The 24,885-nt window shown below is 36.5% G+C and overlaps 1 pseudogene; it reads left to right on the forward strand.

Moving 5' to 3' along the window:
- Positions 1 to 6,486: 6,486 nt before the first annotated feature.
- The window catches only part of LOC149220835 (auxin-responsive protein SAUR72-like), a 97,027-nt pseudogene continuing 78,628 nt past the window's right edge, over positions 6,487 to 24,885 (forward strand).

Genomic DNA, 24,885 nt, shown 5'->3' on the forward strand with positions numbered 1-24,885 from the left:
TATTTTTGAGTTAGGAAATAAATGAGGGAGTCTACACTTCAATTCTAAATTAATTTTGACTTCATTTATATTTATTCAACCCTATTTTATATTCTCACTCTATTTTAAGGTCTCTTAGTCTAATTTTAGGTTACTAGCCAATTAGGGAAAGTGTTTTTCCATTTTTTGGTGTGCATACACTATTGAACCCCAAATTACTGCACATTGGTTCCCTCTCAAGGAGGATTATTTAGGTGTATTCATGTGGAGAAGTAATATATATAAGAGTTTATCTCTTTAGCTACTTAGTATTTTCCAATTGCAATTTTGTTATCTCTTTTTCTTATTATGTAAATGATAGTGTACTATTTTATAGAGCTAGATCTTATTATTGTGCTTAAAATCCAATATGGTATAAGAGCATTAAGAGTTGTGAGGAATACTAACATATTATTATGCATTTTAAAAATTTTAACAAGTAAAAGTTAATGGATCAACCAAGAATTAGTGTTTCTAACTCTATTTAGTTACTTTGAGTGTTAGCCAAAGGTCCTACTACTATTGTGCAGCAAATGACTCTATAGGATCACCACGGGGACTGACGAAATACCCATTGAATTGTAGAGAAGTGAAACTAATTCAAAAAATGATGAATTATATTGGATATTGTGTTTTTCTATCTCCCCTAATTTATTTTTTCATGTAGAAGCATGTGCAATTCCTCATGATGTACGGAAAATTTTGGAGGGATTGTTTGGAAAATAGGATAAGTTGAGAGGACATCAACTAGAGAATGAGTTGATGACTCTACCTATAAACCATTTATAGAACCTATATTAATTATTTTCTAGGTTCGATACATCGATAAATTAGTTAAAAAATATTTAATATAAATAGGAAAGAGGAGAAACTTATCCTTTTAGTTCTTTCTAAACTAGGTGATATATAATCTACCTTTATGTATTCATTCCATACTACTAAACTCTCCATGGGAGAAACTTGGAAGATTCCATCTATGGATGATTTTATTAACTCCTTAATACATGATCAAAAGAAGGTCATTCACATGGAGTCCCTTAAGGCTCAAAATTCCCATGCACTTACATTCAAGGATGATAGCAAGAAGAACACATAGAACTTAAGGGATCTAGATAATTGAATGGAGAAAGCATTAAATATTTGAAACCCAAGGTAGGAAAGCATAACAAAGAGAGAAAAAAGTGAAACTATTGTAATAAATACTTTCATTCAAAGAGTTATTCTACGGTGAAGATAAGTACTTCACCAACATAATCTAGATGACTTCATCTCATACAAAAGAAGACTAGAGATGAACCAACAAAGGATCAATGTATGGGTCATGTTTTGACTACTATTGCTTCATCATATGGTATATGGATTTTATATTTAGGTTCCTCTAATCATACGAGTTTAACATGGCATTCCTTTTCATATTTGGTACCTTGCTTTAGTCCTATATCAACTTCTCCACCACCTCCTTTTAAGGGATATCTCTGTTGATTTGGGGTAGTATCAAATGTGCTCTAGGCCTCAAATTTTGCAGGGAGGCTTGGCCACATGTATTCCAAAGAACCCATAAATAAATTTGGGAAATTCCACCCAAAGACAATTTTATTAAAATAATTAATATTTTTTAATGGGACCCTAAGTCTAAACTTAGGAAATTAAAAATATTAATGGGTATTAATCTAATTGTCGGTGTAACTTCTAGAAGAAGACGGATATCAAGCAAAACAATCCAAGCCTTTGATTAGGAGTTAATATAGGCCATTGGTTGTCTAATAGAAATATATAAGAAGGGGCTTGAGGGTCATTTGGAAAACACATCAAGAGATCAAGAGATTGAATTGCTGAAGTGAGAAGTTCTCAGGAGGAAATTCAAATCGAGGATATTTTTTGCAGTTGAGGGTCAGGGATAGTTGGGTTGGAGTATCTTCTCCGGGACCCCCAATACTTAATAGAGATGCTGAGAAGAACCAGTGGAGGCAGCGCAGACCCAGGAAGGAATGATGTTGGGCCAGGAAGGCAAACACAGTGCTTGATGCAGAGCTAGAAGGGCCAGTGCAGCGACAGATTTGTCTTCCAACAAAAGTTTGAAATTTGTCAGGGAGCTACCGGATCAGCCGGGAGGGTTGACGTCAGAACTCTAGGAGGCAAGGAGACCCAGTGCAAGGTTGACGCAAGGCATCAAAGAGCCCCACACATGCTCACATAGTTACTACAAAGGGGCAACACATTTGTAGCTGGGGACAGTGAGTTCAACTTTCGGATCAACTAGGATTTGCACGATGAAGTGAGGTAATCTCACTAAGTTTTCTGCGAGTTGTATTTAGAACTACTGCTCAATAATATAAAACCCTAAGATATGCTACACCGCTTTTCCCACATTGGGTTTTTCCACGGACATTTGTCCAAAAATAACGGTGTCAAGTGTGTTGTATTTTCTTTCTTTCTTAGTCTCTTGTTTTCGAATAATATTTAATTAAGTGAAGGCTGCAGTGAATGTATTACGATATTTGTCATAGGAAATTGCAAGTAATTTGCTTAAATGTATTTAACAAATAGGAGTAATATCATCAATTGTTGTAGTAGGGGTTCATGTTGTGGAATTTTCACATTGTGTCAGAGTTGTAGGTGAAACAAGAAGATCAGAGCTAGTAGATCTAACACTGAGATGAAGCAGGAGTTTGAAAAAGCTGCAGGAGGCAGCAGTTCGAAACCCCAAGAGGGTTGACGTGGTTCCAAGTTGGGAGGGAAGATTTTCGAGGTAGCCTCTCTCTGAGTGAGTCGACGGAGAGAAGGAGTACCAGGTCAATTTTTTTCCAGGGCAGAGGGAGCAGTGGTAAAGCCTCATCATGAGAGAGCTGGTGGAATGCAAATCTTTAATAGGTAGATTGATGGGCTGAAAAATGTTAGAAGAGAGAAGAGAAGGATCTTGAGGGAACTTTTTTTAGTAGACTTCCCGCCGAGAAGTTTTCTTTCTCATTGGGTGAGCAGCAGTAGTGAGAAGCAGAGGGGGTATTTTTGATAGTTTTGGAAGAAATGGAAACGAGTGGCTTGAGGGATCAGGACAGGTTGGACAGAGCATCCAACTATGTCTTCTGGAAGGCTAGAATGTCATTTCTTCTGGATGAGCATGCCCTCAAGACATGCGTAGAAAACATGGTGGTTGTTCCTACAGACGCAGATCCGTTGAAGAAGTACCGATTTGAAATGGCGAAGGCCAAGAAGATGATCGTGGATGGAGTCAAGGATCACATGGTGTGTCATGTTGCAAGAAGAGAAACCACTAAGGAGACGTGGGATTCTTTGGCCGCGTTATATCAAGGATCTTCCGAGTAGTTGAAGATGTACTTAGAGCAAAAGCTGAGATCTGCTCAAATGTAGAAGGGAGAGCTTGTCGATCCATTCCTCACAAAGTTGAAGGAAACCCATGATGAGTTGTCTGCTGCGGGGGCATACACCTCAATATTTAGAGTTGGTTAGATTGGCCCACAATTTTGTCTCAAATGAGTGGTAACTCTTTGTCTAGAGTATCCTAGGCAAAGCAACATTTCTAAATTGAGATGAGATGTGGGGAACTCTAAAATAAGCGGAGCTGAGGAGAGATTTAGTCAAGGTCAAACTTGACGGAAGCAGTAGCAGTAGTGGGTTGAAGCCCAAGGAGGAGGATAATAGTGCAACCCTTACATCAAACGGATAGTAGGAGCATTAGAGACGTAAGAAGGATGTCTCGAATATCAATTGTTTCAGGTGTGGTGAGATTGGTCACTATGCTACAAAGTGTCCTCCCAAGAAGAAGGACAAGGATGAGAAACACGATCTAAAGGTTGTGCTCGTAAAGATCTAAGAGGAGGAGTTCGCCATGAAAGTCGAGATACCTCCAGGAGGGAGGTGGGCTGATTTGGAGTTGTAGTTCGAAAGAGATACATATGCATAGGATCCTTGAGGAGTCCACCTCTCGAATCAATACCTTGCTATGGGAGCCCAGATCAAGAGTAATAGGATGGACTAGTGTCGGATGATGCCCAACATTTCCATGGAGATAGTTGCAGTGGCTAGGAGCACTAGAAACTTAATAGCATAGAGCAGAGTTAGCAGTAGTGCAGATGGCATAGAGCAGAGGTCAGTAACAACGTAGTATATTTAGAGGTTTAGTGCAAAGACTAGCAATAGGCAGGCTTCAACATTCACATGGTATCATATTGAACACAGTTAGTTCAATAATTTTAGATGTTTTTCCATCGCTATAAGCAACAGTTTGAAGTGACAGTGTTAGCAGCATCACATATGCAACAATTGAGAGGGAGATGTAGTATGGATGCAGTGTTAGCAGTAGTACAGTTACAACAATAGTGCAATATTTGGTGGACAACATGTCAGACATCAACAACGTAGAGGATGATGTTTCAAAATTAGAGTAGTATGCAGCAACAGTTTATTGCTAGCACACATTCCTCACTAAGGGGGAGTGTTGATTTTGGGTAGCATCGGATGTGCTCTAGGCCTCAAATTTTGTAGGGAGGCTTGGGAACATGTATTCCAAAGAACCTAGAAAGCGTTTTGGGAAATTCCACCAACAGAACATTTTATTAAAATAATTAATAGTGTTTGCTGGGACCCTAAGTCTAAACTTAGGAAATTAAAAATATTAATGAGTATTAATCTAATTGTGGGTGTAACTTCTAGAAGAAGAAGAAGATCAAGCCAAAATGATCTGAGCCTTTGATTAGGAGTTAATATAGGCCATTGTTTGTCCAACAAAAATATATAAGAAGGGGCTTGAGGGTCATTTGGAAAACACATTGAGAGATCAAGAGATTGAATTTCTAAAGTGAGAAGTTCTCATGAGGAAATTCAGATCGAGGATATTTCTTGCAATTGAGGGGCAAGGATAGTTGGGTTGGACTATCTTCTCCGGAACCTCGAATACTCAATAGAGAGGCGGAGAAGCACAAGTGGAGGAAGTGAAAACCCAGGAAGAACTGATGTTGGGCCAGGAGGGCCCACATATTGCTTGACCTAGAGTCAAAAGGGCCAATGCAGAGGCAAACCTGTCTTCGAGCAGAAGTCCAAAATTTTTCGGGGATCTGGCGGATCAGCTGGGAGGGTTGACGTCAGAACTCCATGGGGCAAGGAAGCCCAATGCATAGATGACGCAGAGCCTCAGAGAGCTCCATGCAGTTACTATAAAGGGGCAATGTAGTTGTAGTCGAGGACAATCAGTTCAGCTGCCGGATCAGCCAGGATTTGCCTGGTGGAGTGAGGTAATCTCATTATGTTCTCTGCCAGTGTCTTTTTCCCTGTAACCGGATTGCCGAAAAGGCATCTAGAATTGTATTCAAAACTACTACCTAATAATATAAAAACCTCAGATGGCCACACCGGTTTTCCTGCATTGGGTTTTTCTAGGGACATTTGTCCAAAAATAACGGTGTCAAGTGTGTTGTATTTTGTTTCTTGCTTAGTCTCTTGTTTCCACATAATATTTAATTAAGTGAAGGCTGCAATGAATGTATTGCAATATTTTTCATAGGAAATTGCAAGCAATTTTCTTAAAGTAATTTAACAAATAGGATTAATATCATCAGTTGTTGTAGTAGGGGTTCTTGTTGTCGATTTTTCACAATCTCTAAGATGATTTAGAATGTTGTTTAGGTTATATGTCTAATCAAAATTTAGGATATGACTTAAAATTCGATCATCAACCTATAAATGATCCAAATCTCATTCTATGGAGGGAAAATCATACTTTATAGGTAGCTAGTGAGCTAGTGAGTGATACTACCAAGACATGAAGAACTAGTTTTCAATTTTGGCATTGCATGAGCTCTCACGGCTATTATGAGTAAGTAAAAGGTTCAACCAAAAGCAAAATTATTCAACCTTAATGTGTAAAGAACCCCTTTTACATAAAAATCTAAATAAATAAACTCAATATAAATAAATAGATAAAACAAACACCCAAATACATCATTTATCTAATGTTGTTGACTCTATTTATCTATGTCGTTAAGCTGGACAACACGAGGGACTGAGCATTTGTTGAAGAGGGTTATACTCCAAACTTGAGAGTCTTGGGAATTAACACTGGCTCGTGTGGTAAATCTGGGCCAATCAATTTTACTAGAATTAGATGGTCATTAACATGGGAAAATAATAGAAGAATTACATTTTTTTTCCTTTCTTTCTATGTTCAAAGAATAAATGGAGAAAATATCAAAAGCATTCTTATATTTTTCCTCTCAACATCCATCATATTATGTCTTTATATTTGGAGCCTATTCATTAATCTTTGATTTATAAAGATATGTATGCTAGAGTAGTTTTTGAATAAAATGTCTTGTTTCTAGATTGCATCGATGTCTTCTAGGAAGTTTTTACCTTCTATAGTGTGTGTGGAATTGATTGCTTTAATGGGTTTTAGGTTGATTTAACATAAGGGACCAAAGTTTTCTTTCTCTGTAAACTAGTGCACACTGAGCCATGAGCCTCAGGAGACTAAATTCTGTGAAGAGTCTAGTGAGGTTAGATTTTGTGAAGAATTTAATGAAAATGGTTAGAGGGTTGGGGTCATCTCAATCTAAAGGGAAACATCATTATAGATCTCTAAGTGTTGATTCTCAGATGTGCCCCAAGTATTTGAATAGAAAGGTTTCCCTCCATTCCAGAGATGATGAAATCTATGAAGGATTCTTGGTTGTTTATGTTGGCGAAGAAGGGAAAATATTTGTGATATCCAAAGTGTACTTATCGCATCCGATCTTCCTTATGTTGCTCGATAAGGCCCATGAAGATTATTATTTCAAGTAGGAGGTTTAATGGTGCCCTGCACTGTGGAGGTTTTTGAGGAGTCCTTGTGTCTCATTGAGTGCAGTCGACCTTGAAACCTCTATTGGTGACCCAAGGCCTTGTTGGGAAGGGTGTTAAGAGAAAAACACAAGGACCAAAATGACATCATTTATTTTCTTAATGATATTTAGTGGAATTAGTGTAAATTGTAGGATTTCCTTGATGGAATGGAGGCTCTCTTTGCCCACACGGAATGTCATATCTAATGTGAGTTTAAACCTGCAGTGCCACTTGGTTCAAGTGAAAAGGATTTAGAGCCTATGATTTCATTGGACACCTGAAATGGTTGTAATGTAATGATTACCTCTTAGTGGTATTCTTTTGGTTTTATGTTACCAATGTTGTTCTTTGCTTAAGTAGATACTCTAGGCTTTTGCAAACCAACCTATAACTTCGGTTTCTCATGTGACAAAGTGAGACGAGTCCACTTTAGACAATCAATGATATAATATGTTTTCTGACATAATATAATTGACTTTAAAAAAATCATATCAATATCTATAATTAAAATAAGTACACCTTATGCATACCTTTCTATATAAATATATTAAACTACTATTAACCTTGTTAATATTAACCAATAATATATTATTTAACAAAATATTACTTAATTAACACATTCCTTATTTAATTGAATGTAATTTTATATTCTAATATTATTATCTCTAATTTATTATCATATAATATTTGAAGCAACACTAATATTTTTATTCTTATTCAATTTATATTGATATAAATTCAAGATATATTAGTTAATTTTTTTTTTTAAATATAAATCATTATGATAATAGAGAAGTTTAAAATATAATTATTTATAAATATGGGAAAATTGATATTTAATTTAAAATAAGTAAATTTAATATGAACAATAATATATCTTGAATTAATCTCATTACTGTTGAAAAAAATCAAATTAATATCATATTATATTAATTTATTAATATATTTAATAAATAAAATAGAAATTTAATATGATTTAAAAATAAATTAAAAACTATGTTCTTTTAGTTTAGACATTTATGAAAGCTTTTATCGTACAACACACTACTCTCATACCGCGCCATGGGTTTCTGGGAACTGTGCCACAATCTCATGTTTGACTTGGAGAATAACTAATTTCTTATATTGATAGCCACGTACACAATGTGGCACCCTTCGTGGACATCAACCCTATGTCCACGTTAGAATAAAATGATATGGCTCATTGTACATGCTAGTTGCTTAAAAGAAAGTGATAATTGTACTAATATCGTCATATTCCTTTTATAATGTGATTCTATGTGGGATTTAAAATTGATATTGTTTGCAAGTGTTTAACTTTTCTATTTGTCAAATACAATTCATTCTAAAATAAGCATGTTATTTTTAATTTGGGGATAATTTAGAAAAGTGTCATAATGATGTACATATAAGAAAATCATAACTTAAAAATTAATTATATATATTTATTATTTGAATTAAATAATCGCTTCAATAATTCAGAGGGAAACATTTTCTAATCATGATGAAGTGATAATTCCTTGGAATAATCTAATTAGGCTGAGGATCAAACCTTGTGGCCGCGTTATAACACCAATAGTATATCTGACAACCTGTAAACCAAATATACCAAATCTTATGATTTAGCAAGAGCCGAGACTCTCAGAAAGTGGGGAATCTGTTCCTTCAGCTGAGATCATAGAAACCCATACACTCAATGGGATTTGAACAGTCGTCTCGTTGGGTTCACCACCAAAACTTTTCATTTAGCCACATATCATTGTATCAATAATACAGTTATTAATGGGAAATATTAATAAGACAATGGCTTATTTTATTAGGCACTTGGAACACCTTGGACCACACTTTAGTCTCTTCTCTTTTGGAATCATATCTCCCTAACATGTTCATCCCTATTGTATTAGAGCACTGCCAATTATTTATTTTATTAATAACTTTACTATACACAATTTATATAGGTTTTCCCTTGATCATATTGATTAATATAGGTCTTCTGGCCTATAGTAGATCACTATCCTAAACACAATTGAATAATTATGTTATAATTTAGAAAGATTAAAAATTGAGGATGATACAATCCAATCATCTCAGATTCTTACATTATTCTTAGTGCATGTCATCATATAGGTGATATATACATATTACAATGCTCAACTCTCTAACCCTTTAGCATATGTTTTCCAACCTAAAACATACATACTGAATTCACAACTTAGTCACTCTTGCACTATTTTCATCGACCAATCTCCCATTCCCATATATTTACAAAAACTAAGGAAGTACACCATCTTCTCTTCGTTGTAGTCCCTTAGGTTGTAATTATCCCCTTTTCTGGCTCTAACACAGATTGGCCAGTACGTTCCATAGTTTTGGCTCTACGAATTGCACCTATTATAATTTCATAATTTGTTGAATCTTGCGGCAATTCCCACCAATAATCTCTCATCCTTTTGACTCCGCACAACCCAAGTAATGGGATTTCCTTCTCTACACTAGAGTCCCTTGGAAAATTCTCATCCTCTTCAAGGCTTTGACATAGATTAGATAGAAAGTCTCAAAGTTGTGACTATTTGGCTGGATGACTTCTAGAACCTAGTCACATAAGGGGAAGAAGGAACAAATACATGCATTATGTAACACTCTATTGGAAACTCAAGGCATTTTTGGGAAGGGTGTTAAGAGAAAAAGACGAGGACCAGAATGATATATTTATTTTCTTAATGATATTTAGTGGAATTAGTGGAAATTGTAGTCTTTCCTTAAGAGAATGGATGATCACTTTTTCCCCATGGAACGTTATATCCAATGTGAGTTTAAACTTGTAGTGCCACCTAGTTCGAATGCAAAGAATTTGGATCCTACAATCTCATTGGACACCTGAACTGGTTGAAATGTTATGGTTACCTCTTAGTGGCCTTCTTTTGGTTTTATGTTACCAATTTTGTTCTTTGTTTCAATTAGATACTCTAAGTTTTTGCAAACTGACCTATAACTTTGGTTTCTCATGTGACAAAGTGAGGCTAGTCCATTTTAGAGAATTAGTGACGTAATCTTTCTTCTGACATAATATAATTGATTCTCAAAAAATCGTATATCCATATCTATAATTAAAATAAGTACACCTTATCCATGCCTTATTTTTTTCCGTAAAGAAAATTCATAATTTCAAAGAGAGAAATTACATGTTGTGGATGCTCGAAGGCATCTGCTGTAAATGTGGATTTTTAGTCCACAGTCCAAAACTAGTATATACAATAAAAACCCAAAGGGTATATTGTGCTGGTTCAAAGACCACAATGTAAAGTTCAAAAAATCACCCACACAGGTGTAGACGTCCATATTTACAATCTGTTATATACAGAGCAAAATTCAATAAAGTTCAAAATCAAAAAGCTGTGAAATTAGAGGCTGTTGCCCCTCTGTAATCCTCCATCTATATATGGCCTGTGAAAATACTGATAGATCCCTGCAGGTGTATGTTCGGTGATCATGCACTCTCCTAGAGGGCGATGTGTTGCTTCTTTCGATAGCCTGTCAGCAGTTTCATTTCTTTCCCACTGGAGGAGGGCGATGACGAGCTGAAAACCGGTGAATGTCATTGGTACTTGCGATGGGAGGCATCATTAGACGGCTTACGAAATGACGGCTTGGCATCAGATGTATCAGGCGACTGCAACGCAAGATTTTTATCCATTTCCCGATAACCGCACCACTAAATGCTCAGAGAAACCCCAGAAACCCTAGCCTTTAATCACCAAAACCCTATTTCCTAACTTGGCAGGAATTCTGCTTCGAGGCACCACAGATATCAATAAATAAAAAGCTGAATTTGTTATAGAGATCTCCAAATTCTAAGAATTTAGGAGTATACACACATTATGTATATGATTACCTTCAAAAAAAAAAAAAAAAACACCTTATCCATACCTATCTATATAAATATACTAAATTACTTTTAACTTTGTCAATATTAACTAATAATATATTAGTTAACAAAATATTTCTTAATTAACACCTTCTTTATTTAATTGAATTTATAGTTTATTTTATAATATTATTTTTTTTAATATATTATCATACAATATTGAAAGGGACGTAATAATATTTGTATTCTTATTCCATTTATATAAAGACAAATTCTGAAAAATATTTTTAAATATAAACTATTATGATAATAGAGAAGTTTAAAATATAACTATTTACAAATATGAGAAAAATGATATTTAATTTAATAATAAGTAAATTTAATATGAACAATAATATATCTTGAATTAATCTCATTATCATTTAAAAAAAATCAAATTCACATCCTATATTAATTATCAATAAAATTTATATTTAATAAGATTTAAAAATAAATTAAAAACTACGTTATTTTAGTTTAGACGTCTGTGAAAACTTTTATCGTACAATACACGACTTTCATACTGCGGCACAAGTTTTTGGGAACTGAGCCACGATCTCGTGTTTGAATTAGAGAATAACTCATTTCTTACGTGTAGTCTAATGAGGCGGATGAGTTGCTCGGAAAGTTATGGAAATTCTGGTCATATTTAGAGAAAATCCAGCAAGGATTTTTGTAAATCCAAGTTATAGTTGTTAAACTTCAAAATTTTAGGTGTTCTAGACGTTTTTGATGGTGCTAAATCCGTTTCCACCATCAAAAACATGATTCAAGCATTGCCTCTACAAGATTTTTTGAAATTTTTTTCCCTGGATTCCAACCACTTTTAGTCGTCCGGGCAATTCCTCCACCTCGTTAGATGACTCCAATTTCTTATATTGAGAACATGCCACATACACAAGGTGGCACTTGTCGTGGACATCGATCTTATGTCCATGTCAGAAGATAATGATATAGCTCACTGTTCATGCTAGTTTCTTGAACAAAAAGGTGATAATTGTACATATATCATCATGTTCCTTTTGTAATGTGACTCTATGTGAGGTTTAAAATTGATGCATGTTTGCACATTTTTTACTTTTTTAGTCATCAAATACAATTTATTCTAAAATAAGCATGTCATTGGTAACTTGCGAATAATTTAGAAAAGTGTCATAATGAGGGGCATATAGGAAAATCACAAGTTTCAAATTATATATATAGATTTCTTACATGAATTAAATAATTGCTTAGATAATCCAAAGGATGGCAACATTTTTTTAATCATGGTGAATCTGTAATTCCTTGGAATAATCTGGTTGAGGCCTAGGATCAATCCTTGTGGTTGCATTATAACACCAAGAATATATTTAGCAATGTGCAAGCCAAATATACCAAATCTTATGATTTGGCAAGAGTCGAGACTCTAGGAAAGTAGGGAGTCTGCTCCTTGAGCTGAGATCATGGCAACCCATATACTCAATGGGATTTGAATTGTGGGTGTCATTGGTTTCATCACCAAAAATTTTCGTTGAACCACATATCACTGTATTAATAATACAATTATTAATGAGAAATATAAATATTACAATGGCTTGGATAATTAGGCACTTGCAACACCTTGAAATGCACTTTGGCGTCTTCTCTTGTGGAATCATAACTCCATAACATGTTCATCCCTATTGTATTAGAGTGTTATATAGGTTCACCCTTGATCATAATGATTAATATAGGTCATGTGGCCTATACTAGCTCACTATCCTAATCACAATTGCATAATTATCTTATAATTTAGAAGGATTAAAAATTGAGGATGATACAATCCACTCATTGGTTATTCTTAGTGCATGTCACCATATAGGTGATACATATATATTACGATGCCAAGCTCTCAAACCATTTAGCATAGGATTTCCAACCTAATACATACATACTAAATTCAAAAATTAGTGACTCTTGCACTATTTTCATCCACCAATCTCATTACCCTCTATCTAGACAAACCAAGGAAGTACACCATCTTCTCTTCATTATAGTCCCTTAGGTTGTAATTCTCCCCTTTTAGGAATCTAACATAGATTAGCCATAAATTTCCAAAGTTGTGGATCTACGAATTGCACCTATTATACTTTCACAATTTGTTTAATCTTGTAGCAATTCCAACCAATAATCTCTCATTCCCCTAAGTATGCACAACCAAAGTAATGGGATTTCCTTCTCTACACCGGGGTCCCTTGGAAAATGTTCATCCCTTCAAGACTTTAGCATAGATTGGCCAGAAAGTCTCAAAGTTGTAACTCTTTGGGTGTATGACTTCTAGACCCTAGCCACACCAGGGGAAGAAGGAACTAGTACATGCATTATGTAACCCTCTATTGGCAACTCAAGGTCTTGCTGGGAAAGGCATTAAGAGAAAAACACAAGGACTAAAACAACATCATTTCTTTCCTTAATGATATTTAGTGGAATTAGTGGAAATTGTAGGCTTTCCTTGATAAAATGGAGGCTCTCTTTGTCCACATGGAACATCATATCCAATGTAAGCTTAAACCTACAATGCCACCTGGTGCGAGTGCAAGGGGTTTGGAGCCTATGATGTCATTGGACACCTAAACTGGTTGAAATGTTATGGTTACCTCTTAGTGGTCTTCTTTTGGTTTTATGTTACCGATGTTGTTCTTTGTTTCAAGTACATACTCTGTGTTTTTATAGACCGACCTATATATTTGGTTTCTCATCTGACAGAGTGAGGATAATCCATTTTAGAGAATCAATGATGTACTATGTATTTTGACATAATATATTTGACTTTTAAAAAAATCATATATCCATATCTATAATTAAAATAAGTACACCTTATCCATACCTATTTATATAAATATATTAAAATCATTTTAACTTTGTTAATATTAACCAATAATATATTATTTAACAAAATATTACTTAATTAACACATTCCTTATTTAAATGTATGCATATTCTATTTTCTTTGATTTATTATCATAGAATATTGAAAGGGAAAGGGACACATATTTTTATTCTTATTAAATTTATATTAATATAAATTAATGGTATATTAGTTCAAAAATATTTTTAAATTTAAATTATTATGATAATAGATAAGTTTAAAATATAATTATTTATAAATATGAGAAAATTATTATTTAATTTAATAATAAGTAAATTTAATATGAAAAATAATATATCTGGAATTAATCTCATTAGTATTAAAAATTTTCAAATTCACATCATATGATATTAATTTATTAATATATTTAATCAATACAATTTAAATTTAATATGATTTAAAAATAAATTAAAAACCATGTTCCTTTAGTTTAGATGTCTGTGAAAACTTTATTGTACAACACATGAATTTCATACTGCGCCACAGGTTTCTGGGAACTGTGCCACTATCTCGTTTTCGACTTGAAGAATAACTAATTTATCACATTAAGAACATGCCATGTACACAATGTGGCACTTGCCCTGGGCATCAACCTTGTATCCATGTCAAAAGATAATGATATAGCTCACTGTACACGCTAGTTGCCTGAAAAAAAAAGGTGGAATTTCCTTCTCTACACTAGAGTCCCTTGAAAAATTCTCATCCCCTTTAAGGATGTAGCATAGACTGTCTAGAAAGTCTCAAAGTTGTGACTCTTTGGCTGGATGACTTCTAGACCCTGGCCACACCAGGGGAAGAAGGAACTAGTTCATGCATTATGTAACCCTCTATTGGTAACTCAAGGCCTTATTAGGAAGGGTGTTAAGAGAAAAACATGAGGACCGAAACGACATCATTTATTTTCTTAACCCCGCATTATTTAATTAACTCCTCACTTCATATTTCCTCGAAAAACCATTTTAACCCACCAACCCTCGGTGTAGTTAAAAAACCCCGCCACATAACCCCTGGCCCCACTTTATTAAACCCGCTTCTTATATCTAATCCCTACCTTATTTACTAATTCGATACAATTATTTGTAATTAAACCTTGGGCCCCGCAAATCCCTTCCCTGATTCCCTCCGTGCAATTTAACCATGCGACTGTCATACGATCTCCTACCCCCAGATCCAACGGTGGGCATCCATATCGCGTGAGTTCATTGTCCAATAGATAGCAGCTCGAGAACACACGAGATTCGTGTTTTTCCTGGGAACTTTTCTACTATGTGGCGACCCCAAGCTAGATCGTGTGCTCACAAAAAATACCACCTACACTCCAGAAGCGGTGTGATGGCCTAGAAAAACACCTCCCTGCCAAAGCCGAAAATTGCCCACTATTCATTCATATTTTCCATGCCAAAATGTGAATGTTAACGGTTAAAAGGCCGAAAAGCCTCAATTCACTCTTTTCACTCGTTTTCACTGTAACTGCTGCTCAAGCCATTCTGCGACACCCTGAACCTCTGGGACCAAAATTGACCATCGTCTGCCACCTGAAGAAGCTCCGAAGACCCAATTCAAGAAACCAGTACCCACTACATTCACCATTGAACCCAATTTGCAAGCCAAACCGCCAAATTCTAGGTATTCTTGAGAAAAACTGGAACAACCTTCTCAATTTGAAAAGTATAGTCCAATTAAAAGCTTAATTAATTGAAATTAATCAATAAACTTGCCTAAATTGAAGAGAATTTACTTGTATACCCCAAACCCTTCTTTTACAGACTGTAACTACCATCCCATTGTTCTAGGGTGTCTAAACCTCACTTCTAAAATCTCTACAGGCCTAATTCATATCCATAAACTCAGTCATGGTGTTATAGACATATTTGGGCACTGCAACTCCAAACTCATATGTCCATCAACTAAGGGCTCCTTAAGTCCCTAAAATTGTTGTTTCATACCCTAAAGGATCATGGTCAACTGATTACATCTTTTCCCAGAAGTTCCACCTGAAAAACTACTCAGAACTGGCCAAAACTGGACCATACAGACTGCTCCATGGTCAAGGTGCGATGCATACTGACTGGAAAACTGGCCAGGTTCAATGCATACTCAGATGGCCTTCTGTGGAGTGTGATGAGTGAGAATAGACAAATGGAAGAGACAGTTTGCAAGGTGGATGATCATGGAATCTTCCAGAAACTTCTCCTGTGACACTTGCCTCTCTGAATTCGCCCAGGGATGAGTAAGAGATCATGAAATCTCCAAGTGGAACCAAGAACTATTAGTGGAATGACACTAATAAAAAACCCAGAGCTGACTCACGCCCTTACAAGACATCTATAAATGGAGCCCTCATCTAAGAGATCTGGAGGCTGGAATTTTGTATTTTGTAAGGAAGTGCTGTTGATTTGTTGGTGAGAAGAAACATTGCATTGTTGGGTGATTTTCGTGTTCATGAGGTGAAGAGGGCTTCTACAACTGGGAGGATGATGCTAGATCAGACAGCTGGGTTGTAATCCTCTCTTACATTAGTATTAATACAGTTCTTTGAGTTTTCCTCCATATAATCTTGTATTTGTGAATCTTATTGTTTATGAATGTAATTGTATGGTCAATGTGTTTCTGATTCCGCATTGTTTATGATGTTTTAGATAGAGATGCTTTGATAGTTTGCTGTTACTTTGACTCTACAGGTACTCTTTGAAGCGGGACAAGTAGGAGAGGAGTGGCAAATTCTATCATGGAAAGGAGAAATCAAGCTAGGATCAAAGCGGAAGATCCAGTTTGGTCTTCTTTTCTTCTCTTCCATCTGTCACACTTAAAGGAACTCTTGAAAAGCTTTCATTGTTTATTTCTAAGATAGCTACCCATCTTAATAGGACTAGTAGTTCGAATCGACACTAGTTTTCCCTGAAACAAAATGGCGACTCCACTGGGGAACGAATAGTTTGTTTTGTTTGTTTAATGTTTGCTTTATAAACTACAAACGGAGCCTGAAGTTAGCCAGCTAGCCTTCGAAATGGATTTGCTATGCAATTGCGAAGCAGATAAATGATGCTTCAGTCAATCTCTAGGTAGGTTTATGAACTGAACATCTGACTTACAAAGCATTCTAAGTGCCCTTGTGGTAGCTCAGAACCTCATTAGATCCTACCCCTATGCTTTGCTTTTACTGTCCATCAGTACTCAGCCTAAATCACTGAACTTAGCTGCAAATTTTGAGAAAAAACCAAGCTCAGTTTCACTCCCTGGTCCATCACACTATCTGTAACTATGCAACCTAGATGAATCGCACCTCCCGTGTGTTGCAGGTGAGATGCATCCCCGTTTCCCTGTGTTGCAGGTGCGATGATTGAGTGATACTGCTTTCTTCTCTAAAAGTTGGTTTTTTCCTCTTTGTTTACATTTTTATTTAGTAGTTTTGTTGTTCATGATCAATACCTTCTTGCTGAAACCTTCTTCCTTCACATATTTCAGCCTCCATCAGTTGGGAATTGTAAATATTTTTGTGTATTTGTCAATCATTTACAGTCTTCCTTTGACGAAAGTAGCCTAATCGAATTGTCATTTTTGATGCAAGTGTCGTAATTGTCATTTTAAATCAAAAGAAGAGTGTCATAAAGTCTTCATCTTCTAGATAGTTGATTGTACTTTTGTCATTGTACTTGATTTGAAATTATTAGTATTTGAAGTGTCGAAAACAGTTTTCAATTCGAAATCGAAAAGTGTCGTCTTAGTCTTCCTTTCATTTTAAAAAGAAAATTGTTAGTACTGTTTCTTTGAAACAATATAGTTCAGATTTGTACTTAGCTTTCTTTTTGACATTCACACATTAAGAAAGTGAAAAAAAATACATGCATGTGCATCTACATTTTGATTGCATGCGAAATTTGATTTAGGAAAAGTGTATTTAGTATGTGCTCTATGCTCTCTGCTGAAAGAAAATCATTATCTTATTTCCCTTGTAGCTAGGATTTTCATTGCTAAAAGAACATAAACGACTGTTTATCATTTTAGATTGCATATTTAGGAATTTCACATCTACATCATGTGGTGAACCTTGAAAGACAAACTTCTAAGCAAGATAAACTCTAAAATAAACCTTAATGAACATAAAAAAGCTTTGGAACCTAACGCAACACATTTAGAAGTCTAGGCTAGAGACGTGTTCCGGCATTGTAAAACCTGGTAAGTATCGTTTTCATTGAAGATTGGGTGATTCCTCCTCTTTAATACGACAAGTGCCAGTACGGACTTGTGCTCCCCGTACCATCGAGTATATATTGGGAGACCACAATAGGCTGATATCCTTTATCCTTAGGAAGCCGTGTTTGTCGCCCTATTGATCGTAATGCATTGAACATAGCATTCGGGAAGATTGGCTGTCGTACATAAGTCCTTGGTAATTTCTCTATCATTTATCACTAAGGTGTATTTTGTAGTTTTACGATTGATTTGGTAAACCCTCTGTCTAGACTTCCAGAGCAGTCACTTTCGTTCCTTTTCGACTCCTTAAAAGAAAAGGTCCATCTGAGCACTTGTCACTTCAGGCTCATTAAAAATCGAAGGTGACTAGAGTCACCTTTAGCTTTTTCTCGACTCTTAAAAATTGAAAAATCAAGTTGCCTCAAAGTGTCTTAATATTCATTTAAATCGGAATAACATTTTCCCCTTTTAATCTTTGAGTTGATCAAGTAATCCGAAATCGTGGAAGAAATTCAATCAAAACCCCGTCGTTCGTGGAGACTAGCGAGTCAACTGTCTTTGACCCTGGAAATGAAACCATCCCAGGCAAAGCGTTCTCATTTAACTGAGTCAAATTCACTCGATTTATTTGAAACTTGTGTTTCGACATCATCAGAGACTATAGTTACTCCAATTATCTTTGGTACATCTTCCTTTACAGAAGAAGTTCCGCAGTTACAAGAGGAAATTAGAACTGATCCTAGTGTAACGGTAGACACCTCTATTCCTAAAACAACTCCACCTAGGACTGATCCAAAAACTGAAGTTCACTTGCCTGAACATCTGGAAGTTGAATTCCAGAATTCAGAAGGTGTCACCCCTCCAGTATCTGTTACTGCAGAAGCTACACTTTCTTCGGCTCCATAAATATTTTATAGACCTAACAGTCTACCTCTTCCACTTGGATTGATTGCTATAGAAGAGATTCTAGAGGATCTTCCACCCAGTGCTCCAGTGCATTTTGGAACTGGGATCCACTTACATCCTTCTACTATAGAAGTTAGTTCTTTTTCATCGCAAGTTCCTGTCGAATTGCTAGGAAATATTTTGGATAGACTAAATATGTTTGAACAACCATCAACATCTAGGACTGTGTAAACTGACACAGCTATGGCGGAGCTTCCTGCTATCGTTCCTACAATGATTTTTGGTATACCATCTATCTCGACTAGTTATCAACAACAAGCCGAAGTCCACTCAGGGACTGTTTCGATGACATGGTCTGTTCCTATTTCTTCATCCGGAATCTCATCTAATATTTCTTATGTTGAAACTCAATAAGTTGATCCAATAAGTCTTCAAAGGCCAATCTACCCTTTAAGCACTAGATTGCCACCATATGGGGGGCAGTATGCCTTTTCATTGTTCAATCCTGGAGAACAACCATATGAGAGTTTACAACAAAATTCAGGTCAAACTAGAATTACATCCAGCGGTTGGATACCAATACTGCCTCAACAACCAAGGGTTGTATATTCAATGCAACCAGTCCAACCTATGTCGAATATTCCCATTACACCTGCTATTGTGATTGTATCGCAAGTACAAGTGCTACCTATTGTATGTAAACCTCAAGTTTCTTAGGTTGCAATACAACAACCTCTCGTCTCTATGATTCAATCACAACCTTAGGTTAGTGCCTCCTTACCTGGAATGACTCAGACTCAGAAAAGTACTATCACTTTGCATCTTGGTCAATCATCTAGTATTGGACAACAACAAATGGTCCAACAACCATGGCTAGTGCAATATCAACAACCGCAATTCGAGAAATCATACCAAGGACCTGAGCAACAAGGCTTTGTAAGTAACAAGCAACCACATTTCCAAAACGGTTATCAAAAACCATACTATAATGGTTACGCCCATTAGCCTTATCAAAGTTACCAGCATCAGATACATTATGTTGGTATGCAAAGACATACTGCTTAGGCGATTCCATCTTATCATGGGTATGCTTCGCCTAACCTGAATCAACAGTTGCCTTTTGTAGCAACTCTAGAATTACCAGATCTAAACCGGCTGACGAATGATCCAATTGCTTACGCCCCTTGGTGGCCAGCGATTCCTCATAAACTTCCCTTTGATATTCCTAAATTCAATGGAAATCCAGGTGAAGATCCATCAAATCATGTAATGAAATTCCATTTGTGGTGCTCATCCAACACCTTGAATGATGATTCAATTAAGCTTCACCTTTTTCAACGAACGCTAACTGGTCCGGTAGAAAAATGGTATATAGAATTGCCTAGAGCTTCGTTTGATAACTTCAGCAGCCTTGTCGCTACCTTTTTAACCCATTTTTAGTTACCTATAAGGTACGAAACAGGGACATAACTCCTTACCAACTTTAAACAGATGAAAACCACTCACATATTTGATCATATTCATGAGTGGCAACGTCGTCGAAGAATGGTGAAGACGTATGTTCCTGATCAGCTTTTGGCTGAATGTTTTATAAAGTCATTGTTACCCTCTATTACAGAGGATGTGGCTAAGGGAGGAGTTGTCACTGAAGAGAAAGTCATTGCTCATGCACAATATTTATACTTGATCTATACTCAGTTTGGCATGCTCTACGACAAAATTTCTGACACTCCTAGACCAGGATTTTCCGTTCTTCCCCCTCCTAAATCAAACAAGGACTCTCATGCCGATGATGGTGTGATCAGTACCACAAGCACGAAAACTGAAAAGGCTACATCTAAAAAATCATGTACGGTTTCTAGTAAAAAAGACAATGAAGAACCTCTTGCCTTGGAGGTTAATGCCATGTCAACTGACAAGGGCAAAAATACAAAGAAACCAGGGGGAAAGAAGAAAGGGAAAAATAATAAGAAGAAACAGGAAAGTTCATCTCCTAAAAAATCTTCTCAAAACCCTACTGGGCAAAAGAAACCTCATTATCCATGTTACATATGCGACAATGAGCATTTCACGAAATATTGTCCACATAAAGCTAAGGTTATGCAATTTTTAAAAACTTCAAATACCCCAGCGGTGTTGACTAATCCGTTTCCAAGCCCAGAAACAAACCTGGTTGCTATCGATCATGCTTCCCCATCCCAAGTTTTTATGCTATCCATCTCGAAACAACAAAATGATGCTTTGATATCAACAAGGAATAAAGATCATGGGAATCCACAATCGTCGAATAACAAGGCTACAGATCAACCCAGTAGTTTGACAACAACTTCGCCTGAAGTTGTTCTGCCCATCATTCCTGAACTGACTATAAAACTGCCAAAGGGAGTAGTACATAAATCGACATTTAATCCTCATGCCCAAGCAACATATAATTATAATATAGTCGAGGATCTGGCCCAATCGCCATCTGCTATGTCGACATTTGAAGTATTGCAGAAGTGCCCCTCCCAAAAGCAGGCTTTGTTATCAGCGATACGTGGGATTGATCTAGCAAATTCCAATCTAGTGGCCTTTAATCATAAAGGATACGAACCTAAATTACCAACCCAGCTCGCTTTTATCATACAAGTAAAATCCCTCAACAAAACTATTCATCGAACAATCATTGATGAGGGGGCATCTACCTATATTATGTCAATGAGTTGCTGGAAAACTTTAGGCTCTCCACCCTTGTCATGATCATCAACGACATTAAAAGCGTTTGATGGAAGAACATACACGCTGTATGGGATATTAAGTAACTTGCAGATTGAACTGGGGGGCAAGACAGTAGAAATTGAAGTCGAGGTCATTGATGGAAACCTTGACTACAATATCCTACTGGGCAGGCCCTAGAATTATGTTATGGCTGCTGTTGTTTCAACATATTTTAGAAGGATTGCATTTCCCTTCCAAGGTGGAATTACAATTGTTGACCAACTAACCTTTTCCCCCAACAGTTCGCAAGCTAATGGAAGCATTCCATTGATCCATGGAAGTTCTCAAACGCTTCAACATGTCGGAGTAGGTCTCTTAAAAGACTCATCCTTAATGGGTACTTTTGCCCTCTCGCCTCCAAGTAATCTAGCGGAAGTGGCCACAATGGAAACCTGTCATATGATATCTTATACATCATCAAAGATTAAGAAGGACTCTGACCATTTTGATCAATTAAGTGATGTAAATTATGTTCTAGGGGCATTGGAACTAGATCTTTCCTTCATGACTCCTTATGAGTTGTGATCAAAGGTCACCAGAGGATAGTTCATTGGATGGTTTCAACCTCGTTAAAAAATGAAACCAAGGATCTGAGAAGAATTCCTTGTCTTGTGTCAAGCTCGTTAAAAAATGAAACAAGGCTGAGCAAAGTTCCAAGTTGAGTCTTTCACTTGATATTGTAAAGGAACCTTCATTCCATCCACCTAATTACCGCGAGTAGTCTGGTGAATGTAATGAAGCTTAGGGGGCATGCACCCTTGTCTATTTTGTGGACAAACCCAACTGTAGAGATAAGTTTCCCTATAAGTTATGTGATTGGTCTGAGTGACCTTTCACCTTTGTCTATTTGGCGGACAAAGTGCAAGAAGTGTTTTGTCTAATTATTGATAGAAAATCATCCTACTTAACGACAATAAGTTTCCAAATGGTTATTGAAGACTTTTTTTTTTATGTTGGGGGCATGCAAACATTTTTATACAAGAAAAAAACGACCAATTTCATTTTTTAGCTTTTTAGCATTTTTAGCATTTTAGCTTTATAGTTTGGTCATTCCTAGGTTACATAAAAAGGAAATAGAGAAATTTTTCTGTAAGGTTCAAGCTCGTTAAATAATAAACCTGCAGCTAAACATAGTTTCTCCTGTTTCAAGCTCATTAAAAAATGAAACCACCTTTGGTAAATAACCTTTGTGATCGCTTTGCTATCAACCCTTTTGAACCTTGGTTGTGTTCCTACCATCACCTCCATTCATTTGGCCGACCATACGCTTCCACTTGATTGTTTACCCTTTTGAGGAACAACTGCAATGAGTGATTCTGATTGCCACCCTATTCACACTGCCATGTTTTGAGAAGTTCCAAACTTAGATGGAACTGGTTGCTACCCGAAAATGCCACTCGTTCCTAAAAACGAGTCCCTTTTAAACTCTTTTTAGACTCATTAAATATAAAAATATTGTTGAGCCATTAGCGTTTCCAGCTCGTTAAAGTGAAGGGAATGCCATCCCTCTCATATATTTTAATCTTTCTGGACCTGAGGGATTATTAAAAAAAAAGATAGAGTGCTTGTCTTTGTCGGCTCGTTAAAGCTATCGAAAAGTCATCCCTTTCATATTATTTTATACTTTTTCAGACTTAAGGGATTATGCCATGAAAAAGGACTGTTGGAGTTTCCTTTTTGTCCCTTTTCAAACTCTCTAAACATGAAAAGGACTGAGTTATCCTTGTCGTTAAACTCGTTAAAACAATAGCAACAAACTTGTCCACCCAGACAAGAACGAGTCTCACTGACGCTAGGCTCGCTAAACACAGAGTGACAGGTTTGCCCGAAGGGAAAATTATAGACCAAGCATATGTTATCCTCCTCAAGCTTGACAAAAATAAAGAGGTACTGGTCATTAATGACTGGGGAAAAGGGAAGAAAAATTGAAGAACTTTATTGGTAGCGGGTCGCTCTTGAACTTGACACTTTCACTCCATCACCATAATTGAGTTGGGTTGAGTTTTTTTGTTCACCATCACCATTGGTACTCCATACCATCCATGGGGTTAACACTACCAGTCCATATCAGTGTCGCCAATATGTTCAAGCGAAGTCATTCAAAAAATTCACCATCCAGCAAATGCCTCATCCACTACAATACATCCACCCTTCATTTTTCATGGCCGCCATTCCTGAACCTTATATCATTAGATCATTTTTACCTCCACAAAAATCATTTTCTCCATTTCGCATCGTAGATGTGGGATACATCAAGGCCCTACTACGATAGGTCACTTCTTGTCGACATTAGCTCATTATCCAAGAAGTTGACTTAGAAACAACCCTTTTAGTACTTTGAAGCTTGCATGCCTCAATGGCAAGTTTCTCACTTCCGGCGACAGGTTTACATCAATGACCTTCGACCGAAAGGCTTTGCGTGGTGTTCGACATCGGCTCGCATATTCACACCACGTGAATTGTACTGTAGTACCTTGAGGGTCATCATCATTATCGGTGACTCCTCTCGCGTTTGTTAACAGCTTACATCATTGGCTGGTAATCAGGCGATGTCTTTCTATGTTCGACTTCAAAACATCTTTTCACATGGATCGACTTGTACATCGGGCGAAGATTAGATGAGTTTTGAAGACCCCGAATATAGTTTCATCCATCCAGGCTGTGATATATTCCGGAAAGTAAAGACATAAATTGTACACAAAAGCTGCACAGATAGTCATCTAAGCCAGGGAAGATGACTCTTCATGTGAAGAATCACCAGTCTGCAACAGCAGACGATTGTCTATCCTATGTACATGAAAATGAATTTATAAAGCTAAGCATGGGAATGCCTGCCTCAGCTAGATCATAAAAATACTATGATGATGATGTATTGTATTGTATCTTATACAGGTCACCTTCCAGTACGAAACCTCGGATCCTCATGAATAAAGCATTTCACCCGACATCAGAAGATTTACGACCTCATGCTTTAGGGGGGCAGCTGTTATAGACATATTTGGGCACTGCAACCCCAAACTCATATGTCCATAAAATAAGGGCTCCTTAAGTCCATAAAAGTGTTTTTTCATACCCTAAAGGATCATGGTCAACTGATTACATCATTTCCCAGAAGTTCCACCTGAAAAACTACTCAGAACTGGCCAAAACTGGACCATACAAACTGCTCCATGGGCAAGGTGCGATGCATACTGATTGCCAAACTGGCCAGGTGTGATGCATACTCAAATGGCCTTCTATGGATTGCGACGAGCAAGAATAGACAAATGGCAGAGATAGTTTGCAAGGTGGATGATCATGGAATCTTCCAGAAACTTCTCCTATGACACTTTCCTCTCTGAATTCGCCCAGGGATGAGTAAGAGATCATGAAATATCCAAGTGGA

Source organism: Pinus tabuliformis, chromosome Q, assembly GCF_031772625.1.
Source record: "Pinus tabuliformis cultivar Carrire ecotype Pingquan chromosome Q, CPIR1, whole genome shotgun sequence".
Classification (NCBI taxonomy): domain Eukaryota; kingdom Viridiplantae; phylum Streptophyta; class Pinopsida; order Pinales; family Pinaceae; genus Pinus; species Pinus tabuliformis.